The sequence below is a fragment of the Carcharhinus amblyrhynchos genome, chromosome 8 (genome assembly GCF_965287045.1).
Source record: "Carcharhinus amblyrhynchos chromosome 8, sCarAmb.v2.hapA, whole genome shotgun sequence".
NCBI classification, from domain to species: domain Eukaryota; kingdom Metazoa; phylum Chordata; class Chondrichthyes; order Carcharhiniformes; family Carcharhinidae; genus Carcharhinus; species Carcharhinus amblyrhynchos.
This window is the reverse complement of record NC_137331.1, coordinates 32,578,056-32,596,271: the sequence shown is the minus strand read 5'-3', so window position 1 is coordinate 32,596,271 and position 18,216 is coordinate 32,578,056. Positions and strand designations below refer to the sequence as shown.

General features: G+C 45.6%; 1 long non-coding RNA gene across 1 annotated transcript; it reads left to right on the top strand.

Moving 5' to 3' along the window:
* Nucleotides 1–316: 316 nt before the first annotated feature.
* On the top strand, nucleotides 317–17,678 carry LOC145346504 (uncharacterized). The gene is made up of 3 exons (XR_013887704.1): nucleotides 317–519; nucleotides 6,821–7,529; nucleotides 12,017–17,678. It is a non-coding gene; the product is annotated as an uncharacterized LOC145346504 (long non-coding RNA).
* Nucleotides 17,679–18,216: the final 538 nt, after the last annotated feature.

The following is an 18,216-nucleotide window of genomic DNA, read 5'->3' as shown; positions in this document are numbered from 1 at the left end:
TGAATGTATGACGTACACTGGGAAACTAGTGGTTCTTCAATAAACCTGTATTCACACATTAACATGCCTAATCTGCTATACTGTGATAACCCAAAACATTCTTTACAAAAGAGCTGGACCTAGGATTCAGACAGAATTGCCCTCAATCAATGATCATTCCCAAAGCAATTAATGATTTTTAAGAAAATCGAGAGCATTGGGGGTACTGGGCCCAGTTCATTACTTTAATACACAAGTCGCAGGTTCTTCCATCTGAGCACTAAGTCCAGGGATAAGTTGTCTTGGCAACAGCCATAGTGACCATTCTTCGCACGGCACTGCTTCACTCGTGATTTAGGGCTCTTAGTCACGTAAATTGGCTGCAGATGTTGAGGCGAATTCTCTGGGCAGAACTTGGAGTACAATACACTTTTTCTTCATCACCCTTCTAGCATGGCAGCAATGAAATTCTTTTCATTACGGCTCACGTCTTAATTAACACTGAAGGAGCTGAATGCGCAGAGTACAGAATTCAAGCAAGTAACTAACAACAAAGCCTGTTCATTAAATCAATGTTTGTTTGCCTTTTTTAACAGCTTGCTTTGAAGATAATTACATCACTGTAAAATATAATTAATTGTATTCCTGAAAGGTTAACATTGCAAATATCATTGGGAACCAAAATTATATATAGCGTTCTTTACTGACTGCTAACTATGGGGCCAAGTGCTCCATATGGACCATGCTGGATTATTAAAATGATCATGAGTGGAAAATGTTCAGCTTGCTAAACTAATTATTCAGGAGGGCTTACAGTTCCCCGCAAATTTAGCAATGAGCTTTATTCAATAATGCCCATGACTACACGCCCATCTCCTTGATTCTGGGCTTGTGATAGTTCCACAAATGTTAATTTTGATTTGATTTGATTTATTATTGTCAGATGTATTAGTATACAGTGAAAAGTATTGTTTCTTGTGCGCTGTACAGATGAAGCATACCGTTCATAGAGAAGGGAAGGGGACAGTGCAGAATGTACTGTTACAGCCATAGCTGGGGTGTAGAGAAAGATCAACTTAATAATAAGGTAGGCCCATTCAAAAGCCTAATTAGCATCTATTAGTCCTTCCAAGTGCATCTTTCATGATTTGAGATGTGCATTTGTCTCTTTTTGATTTGAAAAAATGTGAGGCAGGCTACAAGGTGGAATTACCGAGAGTGGTGCAGATCAAATAAGTTCTTGATCTCTCTGCAGCCTTGTGACAGGAGGTGCCTGCTCACATCCCCGATTCATTTGCCAGCCCTGAGAGACACAGGGACAAATTCAAAAACAACAAAAGAAAAACATCCGTAATCAACAGAACAAAGAGAAAGCATTCTGTGTGGGAAAGTGGTGATGCAAGTCCTGGGCGTCATTTTGTCCTGCCATGAATGAATGTACCAAACTTTGTAATCATTAATGTAGCCAGCTCTTAATGATGTTGAGAATAACTGCTCTGTTGCCACAGCAGTTCCAACACAAAAGAAGCTTAACTGATTACAGGATGCGTTCAATATGCTTGAAAGGGCCGCAATACAGGAAATGTGCACAGAGGCAACAATAGATGGCATTAGAGAGTGTGGCTATCGAGGCTCACCACTCATTTCCAATCCTAATTTCACCCGTGTTGTGAGGCAGAAAAACTGTGAGGACAGTCATTTTTTATCATAGCTGGGTATGGCTCCAGCTCTGACCAAGACCATAATAAATTACAAAGGGTTGTGAACGAAGCCCAGTACATTACGCAAACCAGCCCCCCAACCATTGACTCTAGCTCCAGTCCCCGCTGCCTTGGCAAAGCAGCCAGCATAATCAAGGGCCCCACGCACCCCGGACATTCTCCCTTCCACCTTCTTCCATCAGGAAAAAGATACAAAAGTCTGAGGTCACGTACCAACCGACTCAAGAACAGCTTCTTTCCTAGGCACCCTGGCAGTGCCCAAAAGGGAAAGTGCCCATGCCCAGGGGGCACCTTGGCTCAGCCCATCAGGTATCAGGCAGTGCCAAGGGAGCAGAGCCTATTGTGGGCAGGGCCTAGGGGCAAGCAGTAGGGGTGGGGGGTCCTACTGCCATTCTGCATTGGGATCAGTTTGGGATGGAGGGAGGGCTATGACTGGGGTGGACTGGGACTGGGGGGGGGGGGGGGGGGGGTGTTGGTCTGCAGGGGGTGCGGAGGGGGGCTTGCCTCAAGGGGGTTCTGATCCCGGGGGCATAAGAGAGGGGGATCTGCCAGACTGAGGGGGGTGGGGGAATCACCATTGCTGGGGGGGGCGGTTGGGTTGGGTTGGGCATTGGGGTGCTCCGGGACTGGGCGGGGATGTCAGGACTGGCCTGGGAATCATTGTGGAGACCACAATTGGGCCGTGGGGGCTGCTAGAGGGGCAGGGCTGCGGGGGACCTGGGCTGGCCAGCAAACGGGAATTTGACAGCTTGGGGACACTGCGCATGGGTAGAGCTCCAGAACTGTCAGATTCTGGTGTGAATAGGCCTTCCCCCATTAGGTTTTTAATGAGATTCCTGACTGGGACCTCTGTAGTGCACAGAGTGCGGAGATTCGGGTGAGAAACTGAACTGACAAAACAGCCGGGAGTTAGAACAGTCCTCCAGCCAATTCAGCACTTTTGGGAGAATCGCCCCCTTGGCTTCAAATCCCACAATGACAGCTTGGGAATTTTAGTTAAGTTAATGAAATGACACTGCAATGATCAGTAATGGTGATCATAACACCTCTGGATTGTCATTAAAAACCCAATGGATCACTAATGTTCTTCCAGGGAAGAAAAATCTGCTGTCTTTAGCTGGTCTGCTCTACATGTGACTCCAGGCCCACGGCACTCTTTACTGTCCTTTGAAATGGCCTCAGCAGTACCCACACCACTTTAGAAAAGCTGAAAAGAATTAAAGCTGTCCAGACAACCAGCATTGAACTGGGTTCAAGGAATGATAAAACACGTCCAGCCTTGAGGACCCTGCAAAGGACTGCCCACTAATATTTGGGGGCATGTGCCAAAACAGGGAGAGCGGTCCAACAGACTAATCTTGGTCACCCAATCATATTTTACAGCCAGTATCCCAGTCCCCTCTGTCACCGTCCCTTGGTATATCCTGTCCTACCAGCAGGACAGAGCATCCAGAGGTGGTGACACTGGTAAGCAGCCAGGATAGAGTTGCCCTTGGGAGTCCTCAACATTGGAGTTGGATTCCATAAAGTCTCATGACATCAGAACTAACAAGGGAACCTCCATCTAATTACCATCTCCTGTCCTTTCTTTGGTGAATCAGAATGTTCCATACTGAACACCACTTGGAAGAAACAGTGAGGGTAGCAAGGGTACAGAATGTGCTCTTAACTGGGGACTTCAATGTCCGTCAGGTAACATTGGTCCGACTGAGCTGGCTGAATCCTGAAGGACTTGCCTGCCAGACTGCAAAAGGTAGTAAGAGGATGCACACAAGAGGGAAAAACCTATCTGAACTCCTCTTACCTGTGCCAGATGAACCTATTATTATGTTATTGGTAGGATCTCAGATATTCTCCGAACAACTCAACTGCCCTTACTCCAAGTTCTGAGCAATATCCCACCTCTCACATAAGGAGCGAGATTGCAACAAGGCAGCTCCTGGAGTAGGTTCACACCAACCCAAGCCTGCGCTCACCTCCCATCACACCAGCCTGGATGGCCATTACCATTGTGCCAAGGAATGACAGCAGGGGTTCTGTGGCAGCAGGAATGGAATGAACAAGGCATAATTACAACCACTTCCTGGCTTCAGTCTGCCACACTGGGCATTCCTCCATCATTTTCGCACTGGCCAAAACCTTTCGCAGCAAATCAGCCCAAATGGGGCCTTGCAGGGAACTCGGACTGCAGCCATGGTGCACCCCAATTGATGACTCACATCACTGAAGGCTGCCCTCTGAGAAAACTCAGCAGAGGGCTCACAGAGCTCTGTTTAGCCACTGTGGAAGCTTTTGCTTGGCTTGGTGATTACTGCACACACTAATAATAATGGAATGCCAACTGATCCCAGAACCAGTGGGGCAGCACAGTGGTTAGCACTGCTGTCTCACAATGCTAGGGACCTGGTTCAATTCCTGGCTTGTGTGGAGTTCTCTCCATATCTGCAGGGGTTTCCTTCAGGTGCTCCAGTTTCCTCCCACAAAGATATGCAAGTTAGATGGATTGGCCATGGTAAATTGCCCCTTAGTGATAGGGGACTAGCTAGGGTAAATGCATGGGATTATGGGGATAGGGCCTGGGTGGGATTGTGGTTGGTGCAGACTCGATGGGTCGAATGTACTCCTTCTGCACTGTAGGATTCCATGATTCTACGAAAGCTGCCAACTGGTGTGAGGGATGGTGGGCAGTTACAGAACTAAGTGGAGGCAAAGACTCCATGAACATCTCCATCCTCAATGATGGCTGAGCCCAGTGGTTCGAGAAGGCCACTCGCCAACCATCTTCCCAAGGACTATCAGGGTTGGACATAAAATGCTGGCATTGCCAATGAGGCTAAAATCCCAGGGACGAATAAAAAACACACTCTCGATACCAACATTACTGTGGAATTTATAGGAGATTAAACAATGTCTTTCATTTATATAGGACGAAGTACAGTTCTGTTAATAAAGGTTGAGATCAATACAGCAGTAAAAATTAACTTCAGTTCGGAAGGTCAAGATTTAGAATTAATTTGGGTGGAGATAAGAAAAGCAGAGGAAGGAAGTTCTGGTGGGAGTGGTTCACGGGCTCCCTAATGGTAGCCACACATAAGTGGTATGAGTAGCCTCCATATGCGACCCCTGTATCTGGGGATGGCTGAGGTGGAGTGTGGTGTGATGTGGAGGATGCTGGGGGGTCCGCAGGGTATCCAAACCGGGGAAGTGACCTAGAGTGGTGAGTATTCTGCTTTGGTTGCAAATTAAAATATTGAGATGAGGATTTCTTAGATTCCTGAATGGAACTCTTCCTGGTTCTTGGTGGGTGTTTGGAATGGAGGAGGGAGAGGGGAAGGAAGGTGGAATCCTTGCCCCCTCCACCAAAGGAAAACTGGTTTTTCAGTATAGCAAGGGCCGCTGGAGATCCATAGAATGGGCGACACAGTGGTTAGCGCTGATGCCTCACAGCGCCAGAGACCCGGGTTCAATCCCAGCCTTGGGTCACTGTTTGTGTGGAGTTTGCACATTCTCCTTATGTCTGTATGTGTTTCCTCTGGGTGCTCTGATTTCCTCTCATAGTCCAAAGATTTGCAGGTTAGCTGGATTAGCTAAATTGCCCCTTAGTGTCCAAGGACGTATAGGTTAGGGTGGATTGCCCATGCTAAATTGCCCCTTAGTGTCCAAACGTGTGTACGTTAGGTTGAATTGGCTATGCTAAATTGCTCCTCAGTAACCAAACATGTGCAGGTTAGGTTAGATTGGCCATGCTAAATTGACCCCTAGTGCCCAAAGGTGTGTAGCTTAGGCAGACTGGCCGTGGTATATTGCTCTTTAGTGTCCAAATATGTGTAGGTTAGGGTGGATTGGCCATGGTAAGTTGCCCCTTGGTGTCCAAAGATGTGTGGGGTTAGGTGGATCGGTGATGCTGAATTGCTCCTTAGTGCCCAAAGATGCGTAGGTTGGGTGGATTGACCATGCTAAAGAGCTCCTTAGTATCCAAAAATGTGTAGATTAGGGTGCATTGGCCATGGTAAATTGCCCCTTAGGGTCCAAAGATGTGTAAGTTAGGTGGATTGGCCATGGTAAATTGCCCCTTAGTGTTCAAAGATGAGCAGGTTAGCCAGGCTAAAGGCTTGGGGTTATGGAGATAGGGTAGGGCAGGGCAGCAAGAGGTTGGATAAGATGTTCTTTCAGAGAGTTGGTGCAGACTGGATGGGCCAAATGGCCTCCATCTGCTCCTTAAGGATTCTATGGTTCTTTGGGAATGTGTTTCTACAGTAAGAAGTCTCACAACACCAGGTTAAAGTCCAATAGGTTTATTTGTAGCAAACACCATCAGTTGTTGGAGCCAGTTCTGAAAGCTAGTGGCATTTGCTACAAATAAACCTGTTGGACTTTAACCTGGTGTTGTGAGACTTCTTATCGTGCTTATCCCAGTCCAATGCCGGCATCTCCACATGATGTGTTTCTACCCAGCTTCCTCAAGGAATTTCAATGGCCTGCCAGGAATTCTGGTACTTTGCTGGGGGAGGACATTGGCAGCTGTGAAACCTGATGTAAATACTGGGATGCTGGCACCCAACTGCTCCCTCTTGTTCCTGAACATTACATTTTCCACTTTTATCATGGGAAATGTCACTGCTTAACGCACTAACCTAAATCCACTTTGTAAACCTTATCACTGTCTACGTACAGAGTAATTAATCGCTGATGCTCACCCAGAAAACAAAATCCAAATTCAACAGGATGTGAGGTTTAAAAGCCAGAAAAGCTTGACTCTTAATAATGCCTGCTTAATTCAGAAAGACAATTAAGGTTACGCAACGCCGTCACAACCTGCATGTGTGTAGGTCAAGCAGTTTACGAGGATTATCCCAAACCCAGAGATGATGCAAGGCTTTTAACACTATCTGACCAACTTGGATAAACTTTGACCTTGTCCAACAATCTGACAGCAGCCAATAACTCAGTGGGAATAGAAATTAGGAGAGACGCAAAAGCAAGCTTCTATTCGCAGTCACACTTTCTATACTGTTGCACCCAGTCAAAATTTACCTCACTGAACTTTTCTATTTAAGCTGGACCGTAACAACAATAACTTGCATTTTTATAACACCTTTAATATTGTTAATTTTCCCAAGGTACAAAATATTATCCTCAACAAAATTTGGCACACCAGGAGATATTCTTTCTGGTTATATCACATCTTGGTATAACTCCTGCTCTGCACAAGAGCACAAGAAACTACAAAGGGTCATGAATTAAGCACAGTCCATCACGCAAACCAACCTCCCATCTATTGAAGCTGTCTACACTTCCTGCTGCCTTGGAAAAGAAGCCAGCATAATCAAGGATCCCGCGCATACGGGACATACTTACTTCCACTTTCTTCCGTCGGGAAAAAGATACAAAAGTCTGAGGTCACGTACCAACCGATTCAAGACCAGCTTCTTTCCTGCTGATATCAGACTTTTGGATGGATCTATCTTGCATTAAATTGATCTTTTTCTACACCCTAGCTATGACTGTAACACTACATTCTGTACTCTCTCCTTTCCTTCCCTATGTATGCTATGCTTTGTCTGTATAGTGCTCAAGAAACAATACTTTTCACTGTATACTAATACACGTGGCAATGATAAATAAATCAAAAAATTATAACAGGAAGATTAAACAAAGGAGTTGGTCTTCAGAAGTGTCCAGGAGAGTTAGAGACGTGGAGAAGTTCATCAAGGGTCTATTTGGCAAGGCTGCACGCTTGGGCCTGGATCTTCAGGAGCATGGTCCCTTTATTTAAGGAAAGATATACTGGCATTGGAGGCAGACCAGAAAAGGTTCACTAGGTTCCAGGTATGGATGAATTTTCTGAATGGAGAAGTTAAGTAGGTTGGGCCTGTACTCATTGGCGTTTAGCAAAAAAGGGTGAGGAGAATCAGCGGGTGAGGAGAATCGCCCCCATTGATTCTCAAGACTACAAAGAAACCTGGCAATAAACCATAGCAGCATACCAGAGCAGTGTCAACACTATCTCCTTCCCTCAGAATCTTTCAAAACAATAATACTTCTTGGCACTTTTGCATAGAGCCACCCCACAAACATGCCATCATCTCCACCTCTCTCCTTGGTAACCAGGTTGAATCAGAGCTTGATACAACCTCGACATCTATTTGATGCTGAGATGATCATCCAAGCACATACGACTAAAATCCACCTATCTCTCCCTCTGGGACAACCCCTGCCTTAACTCATCTGTTGCTGGAAGCCACAGCTATCCCACCGTTAGTGTAGATTTAACTATTTCCAATGAGCAGTTTTTCATTTTTCTCCTTCCATGAACATAACCTAATCCTCGCTTCTCCTCCTCATCACCCTCGCGCTCCTGATTAAGCTACGCTTTAATTTTAAAATTCACATCCTTATTTTCAAACCCCTTCATGTCCTCACACCACCCCCCACCCCCACCCCCACCCCTTCCAATCTTTTGCAATCTCTTGCACATCCCTAATTTTAATCCCACCATCGTCGGGAGCCATTAGCTGTCTCACCCCAAACTCTGAAGTGTCCTCCCTGAACCTTTCCCACCTCTCCTCCTCTGTCCGAATATCCCCTCACTCAGCGAGCAGTTATAACCTTATGACCTTATTGAGATATATAGGATTCTCAGGGGGCTTGACAGGGTGGATGCTGAGCAGTTGTTTCCCCTTATGGGAGAACCTAGGACCTGAGGTCATAATCTCAGAGTATGGGGTTGCCCAATTTAGAAAGAGATGAGAAGTTTCTTCTCTCAGAGTGTCGTGAATCTGTGGAATTCTTTCCTCCGGAGGGTTAGAGGGTGGGGCATTAGATATGTTCAAGGCTGAGATAGACAGATTTTTAACCAGAAGGAGAGTCAAGAGGAAAAAGTGGGAAAGTGGAGTTGAGGATTATCACATCAGATAGATCAGTCATGGTCTCACTAACTGGCGAAGCAGACTCGATGGCCTACTTCTGCTCCTACATCTTGTGGCCTAGAGGTTTCTGCACTGAATTAACAACATTCCCAATTTTCAAGTGACGTAATCATCAGGAAATGAGGAATCATCATGAGGCACTCCCCATCCCCCACCCCCGACCTCCTGGTGGGCCTGCATGGCCTCCCTTCGCTCCAGCAGGGTCAGACTGCCAGCCCCCTGCAAATGGGGAACTATTGTTAAGAAACTATTGTGAAACAGTCCTGGTGTTTGCAGGGGAGGGGGCGCTGGGGGTGGGGAGTGGGTAGAAACATCAGTGGGCTCCAAAACGTCAGTCCTGGGCTTGCTAATGATATTGAAATCATCACTTAAATCATTTGTGCAGCTCCGGGCCAACTTCAGGTGTAGAGCTGTCAGCGCCGGAAATCTGGTGGCCGGAGGCACCCGGAGGCTATGATGCCCAACAGTTAGCCCATTACCTGGCCTCCGCTCGAGTCTTCCCGCCCGCTGCACCCTAGCGGGTGAGGAGAATCGCCCCCATTGATTCTCAAGACTACAAAGAAACCTGGCAATAAACCATAGCAGCATACCAGAGCAGTGTCAACACTATCTCCTTCCCTCAGAACCTTTCAAAACAATAATACTTCTTGGCACTTTTGCATAGAGCCACCCCACAAACATGCCATCATCTCCACCTCTCTCCTTGGTAACCAGGTTGAATCAGAGCTTGACACAACCTCGATATCTATTTGATGCTGAGATGATCATCCAAGCACATACGACTAAAATCCACCTATCTTTCCCTCTGGGACAACCCCTGCCTTAACTCATCTGTTGCTGGAAGCCACAGCTATCCCACCGTTAGTGTAGATTTAACTATTTCCAATGAGCAGTTTTTCATTTTACTCCTTCCATGAACGTAAGCTCATCCTCGCTTCTCCTCCTCATCACCCTCGCGCTCCTGATTAAGCTACGCTTTAATTTTAAAATTCACATCCTTGTTTTCAAACCCCTTCATGTCCTCACACCACCCCCCACCCCCACCCCTTCCAATATTTTTCAACCTCTTGCACATCCCTAATTTTAATCCCACCATCGTCGGGAGCCATTAGCTGTCTCACCCCAAACTCTGAAGTGTCCTCCCTGAACCTTTCCCACCTCTCCTCCTCTGTCCGAATATTCCCTCACTCAGCGAGCAGTTATAACCTGAAACGCTCTGGCTGTAAATGTGGTGGAGGAAGGTTTGATCCCTGCTTTCAAGAGGGGAATTGGATAAATACCCAGAAGGGGATAAATAACACAAGGCAGTAGGGAAAGGGCAAGAGAGTGGGACTAGCTCAGGTGCTCCTGTAGAGAAAAGCAAATTCTTCAGCATTCGTGGAATCCCTGCAGTGCAGAAAGAGGCCATTTGGCCAATCGAGTCTGCATCGACCACAATCCCACCTAGGCCCTACCCCCATATCTCTACACATTTATCCACAAACCCTCTAACCTACACATCTCAGGACACTAAGGGGCAATTTTAGCATGGCCAATCCACCTAACCCGCACATCTTTGGACTGTGGGAGGAAACCGGAGTACCCGGAGGAAACCCATGCAGACACGGGGAGAATGTGCAAACTCCCCATTCTTTTCACTAATGTCCTTTAGGGAAGGAAATCTGCTGTCTTTACCTGGTCTGGCCTACATGTGGCTCCAGAGCCACAGCAATGTGGTTGACTCTCAACTGCTCTCAGGGATGGGCAATAAATGCTGGCCACTCAGCGACATCTATGTCCCACAAGTGAATGAAAAAAGAAATTACTGCAGATGTTGGAATTTGAAACAAAAACAGAAAATGCTGGAAAATCGCAGCAGCTCTGACAGCATCTGAGGACAGCCAACGTTGAGAGTCTGGTTCATCCATCCCTTGGTCAGAAAGCTTACAAGCACATACAAATATTCTTAGTCCCGTCATTCAATATATGTTAATTGGAATACAACCTCGCTAGTTCCCAAGGAATGGAACTTCTACAGCATCCACGGAAATGCAGAATTCTGGACCTGATTCTAAGTTTAAAAAGTCTATAGTTTTCAAAGCACGGTACACAATACCGGGTGGCATGGTGGCACAGTGGTTAGCACTGCTGCATCACAGCACCAGGGATCTGGGTTCAATTCCTGGCTTGGCTGATTGTCTGTGTGGAGCTTTCTCCCAGTGTCTGCATGTGTTTCCTCCCACAGTCCGAAAGACGTGCTGGTGAGGTGCAGTGGCCGTGCTAAATTCTCCCGAACAGGCGCTGGAGTGTGGTGGCTAAGGGATTTTCACAGTAACTTCATTGCAGAGTTAATGTAAGCCTACCTGTGACACTAATAAGTAAACTTTAGTAAAGTGTTTTAATGGAAGATCTAAAGCATCCAGCTTCCTCCAGTTGTCTGGATCATCCAGACTCAAAACTTTGGCTCTAATCTCTCTCCACAGATGCTGTCAGGGCTGCTGAGATTTTCCAGCACTTGCTCCTGGAGAGAGCTGGTATGGATCTGATGGGCTGAACAGCTTCCTTCTAGGTTATAACCATCCTGTGATTTTATGGGCTGTATTTTATCCCCCATTCCCCTCTGGCTAACAAGTTGGGTGGTGGGGGGTGGTGTTGTGAGGAGTTCATTGGGTGGTTGTGGAGAGATGGTTGGGTGGGTGGGGGTGGAGAGATGGTGGAGGGTGGGAGCTGTTGTCTTGCTCACAATCCAAATGGCTGCCTGCAAGACTTCCATCTCTATCATGGGCAGGTCACACTTGGGCAGTTGGGTGGCACAGTGCTTAGCACTGCTGCCTCACAGCGCCAGGGGCCTGCGTTCGATTCCCGGCTTGGGTCACCATTTGTGCGGAGTCTGCATGTTCTCCCCGTGAGCGTGTGGGTTTCCTCTGGGTGCTCCGGTTTTCTCCCCACAGTTCAAAAGGTGTGCTGGTTCGGTGCATTGGCCATGCTAAATTGTCCTTCAAGTGTACCCAAACAGGCACTGGAGTGTGGCGACTAGGTGATTTTCACAGTAACTTCATTGCAGTGTTAATATAAGCCTACTTATGACGATACTTGACTAAACTGATGGATTAAATCATTGTTCATGATATGGGAACGAGAGTGTCCATCTTCACATGTTTTGGGGCAGGTATTTGTCAAGGTAGTTTGCTGGTCACTTTGACCTGCACAGTTATCCCATTAAAACAGAATGCTGAAGAACAGCCTATGCATGCATCAAGCATCTGCCTATTAATATTGTCAATGACTCCCAAGTTATGCAAGTTGCTTCAGTCAGAGAACTCCAACTCACGGTGTCATTTTAAAGGATGAGTTTACTTTTTATCTGCTTGCTGGTTATAATTAATGATGCTAATCTTTCACCTGAAGGACAGTATTTTGACAAGAATTGGTGAATGCATTGTTGGAGAACAACTACTGTCAGGAGACTGGATCATCATCTACAGACAAGACATAATAGACTGTCAAAGGCACATCGGCGCATTGCTCTCGCTGTCATTTTATGATTAAGTGTAAATAACAGCAAGTGGTATAAAGTACATGGAACAGTGACAGAAAAGCTGAAGATGCATTTTTTCCTCTCTTTTGCCCAAGTTAATTGCAAAATGTATTTAAGTTAAACCTGATTTATTCCAATCGCTTGAACATAGCTGATATGCACCCCGAATAAAATTGTGTCAAGTGTCACTTCAAACTACAAGCCGAGAACACACTTCACTGGAATTGAATTCAAGGCTAGATCAGCGTGAGACAATACAAGAGAAGCCAATCATTACAATGTTCCACGGCTTTTGGACTCTTCAACATCCACTGCTCCGCCACTCAAAAGTGGAAGGTTTACAAATACCGCACGCTCAGAATATCTGGCCACAAGTAAATCTGCTCCTTAAGATAAACACTAAATACTGCAGATGCTGGAATCTGAAACAAAAATAGAAAAATGCGGCAAAAATTTTGGCAGATTTGGCAGCATCTGTGGAGAAGGGGTAGAGCCAACGTTTCGAGTCTAGATGACCCTTTTTTCACACAAAGGGTGGTGAATGTCTGGAACGCGCTGCCTGGGGAGGTGGTGGGAGCAGGTACGATATTGGCATTTAAGGGGCAACAAAATTAATACATGAATAGGATGGGAATGGAAGGATACGAACTCCCTCAGTGTCTATGGTTTTATTTGAGGCAGGCATCATGAAAGCTGCTAGCCTGGAGGGCCGAAGGGCCTGTTCCTGTGTCGTACCTTTCTTTGAAGGGTCATCTCGGCTGAAATGTTGGCTTTGCTCCTGCTCTGCTCCTTTTTGTTTTATGTTTTTTTCTGTTGGAGAACAGACTGATCCTCTGAGACTTGCCTAACTGCTTCATCTTGCGTCCCGAACTTGAAAGTGCACTGTTGTCACTTTGGAAAAGTTCTCCAGCGACAGTCAAGGAGACTCATCATTAAGCACTCAGCTAAAGGTTGGTGGCTGCCAGTCTGAGCTCAGTGACACAACGGGGGCGGGCGTCTCCAACTGGTAACTAGCTTTTCCAGGGTCGGACACCTTCAGATCAGTGCAGCTTTCATTCCTTGGACTCGAGCGTGCAATTGGGTGCGGGGGTGGGGGGGGGAGTGTTTAATTCCATTTCCTTCTACTAGATTTGATTCCAAACACCAGGGATCAAAAGACAGTGTCCTTATCCAATATTCCATTGATCTCTGACGGTGATGTGAGGCTTCTGCAATATTGTAAAGCCAACTATAATGAAACAATGGAAATGATAGCAAGTGGGATAAAATAAATGGAACAATGACAGGAAAGCTGAATCATGAAATCCCCATAGTGCATAACAAGGCCATTCAGCCTATCAAGCCTGCAGCAACCACAATCCCACCCAGGCCCTATCCCTGTAACCCCAAGTATTTATGTTACATTCCCACGACACTAAGGGACAATTTGGCATGGCTAATCAACCTAACCCGCACATCTTTGGACTGTGGGAGGAAACCGGAGCACCCAGAGGAAACCCATGCAGAACGTGCAACCTCCACTCAGACAGTGACCCAATCTGGGAATCGAACCTGAGTCCCTGGCGCTGTGAGACAGCCGTGCTAACCACTGTGCTACTGTGACAGCCCCTAAAGAAACAAGAATGAAATGCACTTTTTCCCCTTTTGGCCAAGTTAATTGCAAAATGTGGGCAGTTAATTTGTTATCTCCCATATTATTGTACAAACCTTAAAAATTATTCTCACATTCTTCCCACCAGGTTCTTAATATTGACTATTATCCTGTGATTCTTTTCTCAAGGTGAATTGTTCTGACGTGTGGAATCTCGATAGTGCAGAAGCAGGCCACTCGACCTATGGAGTCTGTATTGACTCTCCAATGGAGCATCCCAAACTCTATCCCTATAATCCAACGTATTAACGCTGCTAATCCCTCCAAAGCAACACATCTCAGGACATTAAGGGGCAATTTAGCATGGCCAATGCACCTAAGCAGCTCGTCTTTTGGATTGAGGGACGAAACCAGAGCACCCTGAGGAAACCCACGCAGACTCGGGGAGAACGTGCAGACTCTGCACCGACAGTCACCCAAAGCCGGGAATCTAACCCGGGTCCCTGGCACTGGGGGCAGCAGTACAAACCACTGTGTCACCTTGCTGCCCCATTCTTCTTGGGAATAGTGATGTGCGATTTTTTTTCACATCTACCTGAGAGGGCAGACATGACCTCGGATTAACATCTCACCAAAAAAACAAATGAAGAGAAAGCTTTAAGTAGGGTTCGATGGTCCTGGCTGGGTTGGAACCTGAAAACATTGTTTGCAAACTACTCATTACAGAACGGGAAGACAGTTAAAATACAAGCTTATGTGAAGGTAGCTTCACATGATGCCATTTGTTATTTCATTCTATTGTTTAATTTTGATTTAATTAACCAAAATATGAACAATAAATCCCAGTGGTGCTTAATTTCTCAGCGAATTCTACCAATAAGACATGATCTGAATGGAGCATCCATGTAATTTGCAAGGAATGATCTTTACAAAATGTCACTCCTTTTCCCCATTGGATTATGTGCCACATTAAAAAGCTAGCACTGACAGATCCCAAGAGTTGATATTTCTTATGTACAGATATAAGAATAAGTGTCTTTCAAGCCATATCAAACAGATATAGGCATATACATTGGAGTAGTGGTAACTGCTAAACAGAGGATCAGTAATCCAGAGACCCAGGCTAATGTCCATGCCCTTAAATTCCACTACAGCCGCTAGTGGAATTTGAATTTCACAAATTAAAGTTTAGTTATTAGTGTCACAAGTAGGCTTACATTAACACTGCAATGAAGTTACTGTAAAAATACTAACATCTGGGATGGAATTCTCTGGCCGCTCATGGCGGTGGGATTCTCCGCTCCTACCCACACTGCGCTCCCGCTCTCACAGGTTTCCTGCCAGCGTGGGGTGAATTCAATAGGAATTCCCATTGACAGCAGCAGGAGCGGAGAATCCTGCAGCTAGTAATCAATGCACTATCTCCTGCAGCAGGAAGGCCGGAGAATCTCACCCCTGGAATTGAAAACTCGCCTCAGTAATTGTGACCATCTGGGTGCAAAAACTCATCTGGTTCACTAGAGTCACAGGGTCACTGAGGTTTACAGCATGGAAACAGGCCCTTCAGCCCAACTTGTCCATGCTGCCCTTTGTATTTAAACCCCTAAACTAATCCCAATTGCCTGCATTTGGCCCATTTCCCTCTATGCACATCTTACCCATGTAACGATCTAAATGCTTTTTAAAAGACAAAATTGTACCTGCTTCTACTACTGCCTCTGGCAGCTTGTTCCAGACACTCAACCACCCTCTGTGTGAAAACATTGCCCCTCTGGACACTTCTGTATCTCTTCCCTCTCATCTTAAACCTATGCCCTCTAGCTTTAGACTCCCCTACCTTTGGGAAAAGATATTGACTCTCTCGCTGATCTGTGCCCTTCATTTTTTTATAGATCTCAATAAGATCACCCCTCAGCCTCCTACGCTTCAAAGAAAAAAGTCCCAGTCTATCTAACCTCTCCTTATAACTCAAACCATCAAGTCCCGGTAGCATCCTAGTAAATCCTTTCTGCACTCTTTCTAATTTAATAATATCCTTTCTATAATAGGGTGACCAGAACTGCACATAGTATTTCAAGTGTGGCCTTATCAATGTCTTGTACAACTTCAACAAGGCATTCCAATTCCTGTATTCAGTGTTCTGACCGATGAAACCAAGCATGCCAAATGCTTTCTTTACTACTCTGGCTACTTGTGACTCTACTTTCAAGGGGCCATGAATATGTACCCCTAGATCTCTTTGTTCTGTAACTCTCGCCAATGCCCTACCATTAACTGAGTCAGTCCTGCCCTGGTTTAATCTACTAAAATGCATCACCTCGCATTTGTCGAAATTAAACTCCATCTGCCATTCATCAACCCATTGGCCCAATTGGTCAAGATCCCGTTGCAATCGGAGATAACCTTCTTCACTGTCCCAATGCCACTAATCTTAGTGTCATCTGCAAACTTACTAACCATGCCTCCTATAATCTCATTCAAATCATTAATATAAATGACAAATAACAGTGGACCCAGCACTGATCCCTGAGGCACACCGCTGGTCACAGGCCTCCAGTTTGAAAACAACTCTCTACAACCATCCTCTGGCTTCTGTCAAGAAGCCAATTTTGCATCCATTTAGATACCTCACCCTGGATCCTGTGAGATTTAATTTTATGCAACAACCTACCATATGGTACCTTATCAAAGGCCTTGCTAAAATCCATGTAGGAACATCAACTGCACTGCCCTCATCTATCTTCTTGGTTACCCCTTCAAAAAACTCAATCAAATTTGTGAGACATGATTTTCCACTCAGTAATGTCCTTTGAAGAAGGAAATCTGCTGTCCTCAGCTGGTCTGGCCTATACGTGACTCCAAAGCAATATGGTCAGCTCTTAACTGCCCTCCGAAATAAAACCAGGAGCAGAAGTAGGCCATTCCGCCCATCGAGTCTGCTCCGCCATTCACGACTAATCTGAAATGGAAATCCTCAACTGCACTTTCCTGCCTTATCCCCATAATCTACTTGCTGCTTCACAGCTCCAGAGACCTGGGTTTGATTCCCAGCTTGGGTCACTGTCTGTGTGGAGTTTGCACATTCTCCTCGTATCTGCGTGGGTTTCCTCCGGGTGCCCGGGTTTCCTCCCACAGTCCAAAGATGTGGGGTTAGGTTGATTGGCCGTGCTAAAATTGCTCCTTAGTGTCCTGAGGTGCACAGGTTAGAGGGATTAGCGGGTGAATATGGGAGTAGGACCTGGGTTGGACTGTGTTCGTACAGACTTGATGGGCCAAATGCCCTCTTTCTGCACTGTAGGGTTTCTATGAACGCTTGATTCCCTTACTGATTAAATATCTGTATCTGTCAGCCTTGGACATACTTAACCATCCATGGCCTAGCTAACCACTCAGTTCACAGGCAATTTGTGTGAACCGGGCAGTTAGGGATGGACAACAAATACTAGTGGGAACGGCGCCTATGCCTCATGATAAATAAGGGGCTGGCGGGGGGGGGGGGCAGAAAAATGAGTTTGCCAACATTTAGTCTGGAAAAATGATAAAAGTAAGAAGAAGCAAGTTTTCATACACATCTAGGCAACTTGTACCAATTGGATTGATCAGTGAAGTACTGTTCTGCCCAAGGCAATGCCTTGGGGTTGGATATCTTTTTATTCTAGGCAAAAATAACTTGAATCAAACTGTATAAATCATACTTGTTCTGCAGTTTTTCTTTGTTTCTCCTTGGGTCCATATCAATTTTCAGCCTTTAATGGAGTGTGTGCAAAAAGGCAGAGGCCACGATTAAGAATGAAGCAGCTGGAAAATTGCTGCTTCTGGTCGAATTCACATTAAAAAGAGATAGATTATTGTTCGAATTTGTTCAGGAAGCCTTTTGCTGCCAAAGCCAATGCTATTAGTGGCGGAATTGCAGAAGTGCATTGTATCAAAGTTGCTTAACAGGATCTAACACATTAAATAAAGCCTGCTTATCACACTTCCCATATTATCGCTTCAATTTGTCACGCGTCTTATCCCTTTGGCATATCAGTTGGACAAGCAACTTGGAAAGATCTGTAAGGATGACAGAGAGTAACCTGAGACTGCAGTTCCGCCTTCCAGAATGGAGTCTGTTCTCTTTCTCTCAACGATTTGTGTGGTGGTGCCTAGTCCTTTCCCTTGTACATCAAAGTTGAACAGGAAACATTCTCTGCCATAGTTTTAGCTGGTGACACAGCCTGATCTTGACCTTAAAGACAAGTGATGGCTATTCTGCAATTCTGGTCAGGTTATTGTGAAGCAGATAAAAGAACTCGCGGATCTCGTTAGCATATACTTTGAAATCTATTTTGTATGCAGCTTGGTAAATGATTTCAGGGACACTCATCATTGTTTGAGAAGTACCCAAAGTGCGTGGAGATATGCTGTTCTATTCTTGTAAAAATGTGCCTCAGAACTCAAAGCGACTGAAGCAATGATATAAAGACAATGAATATTGCT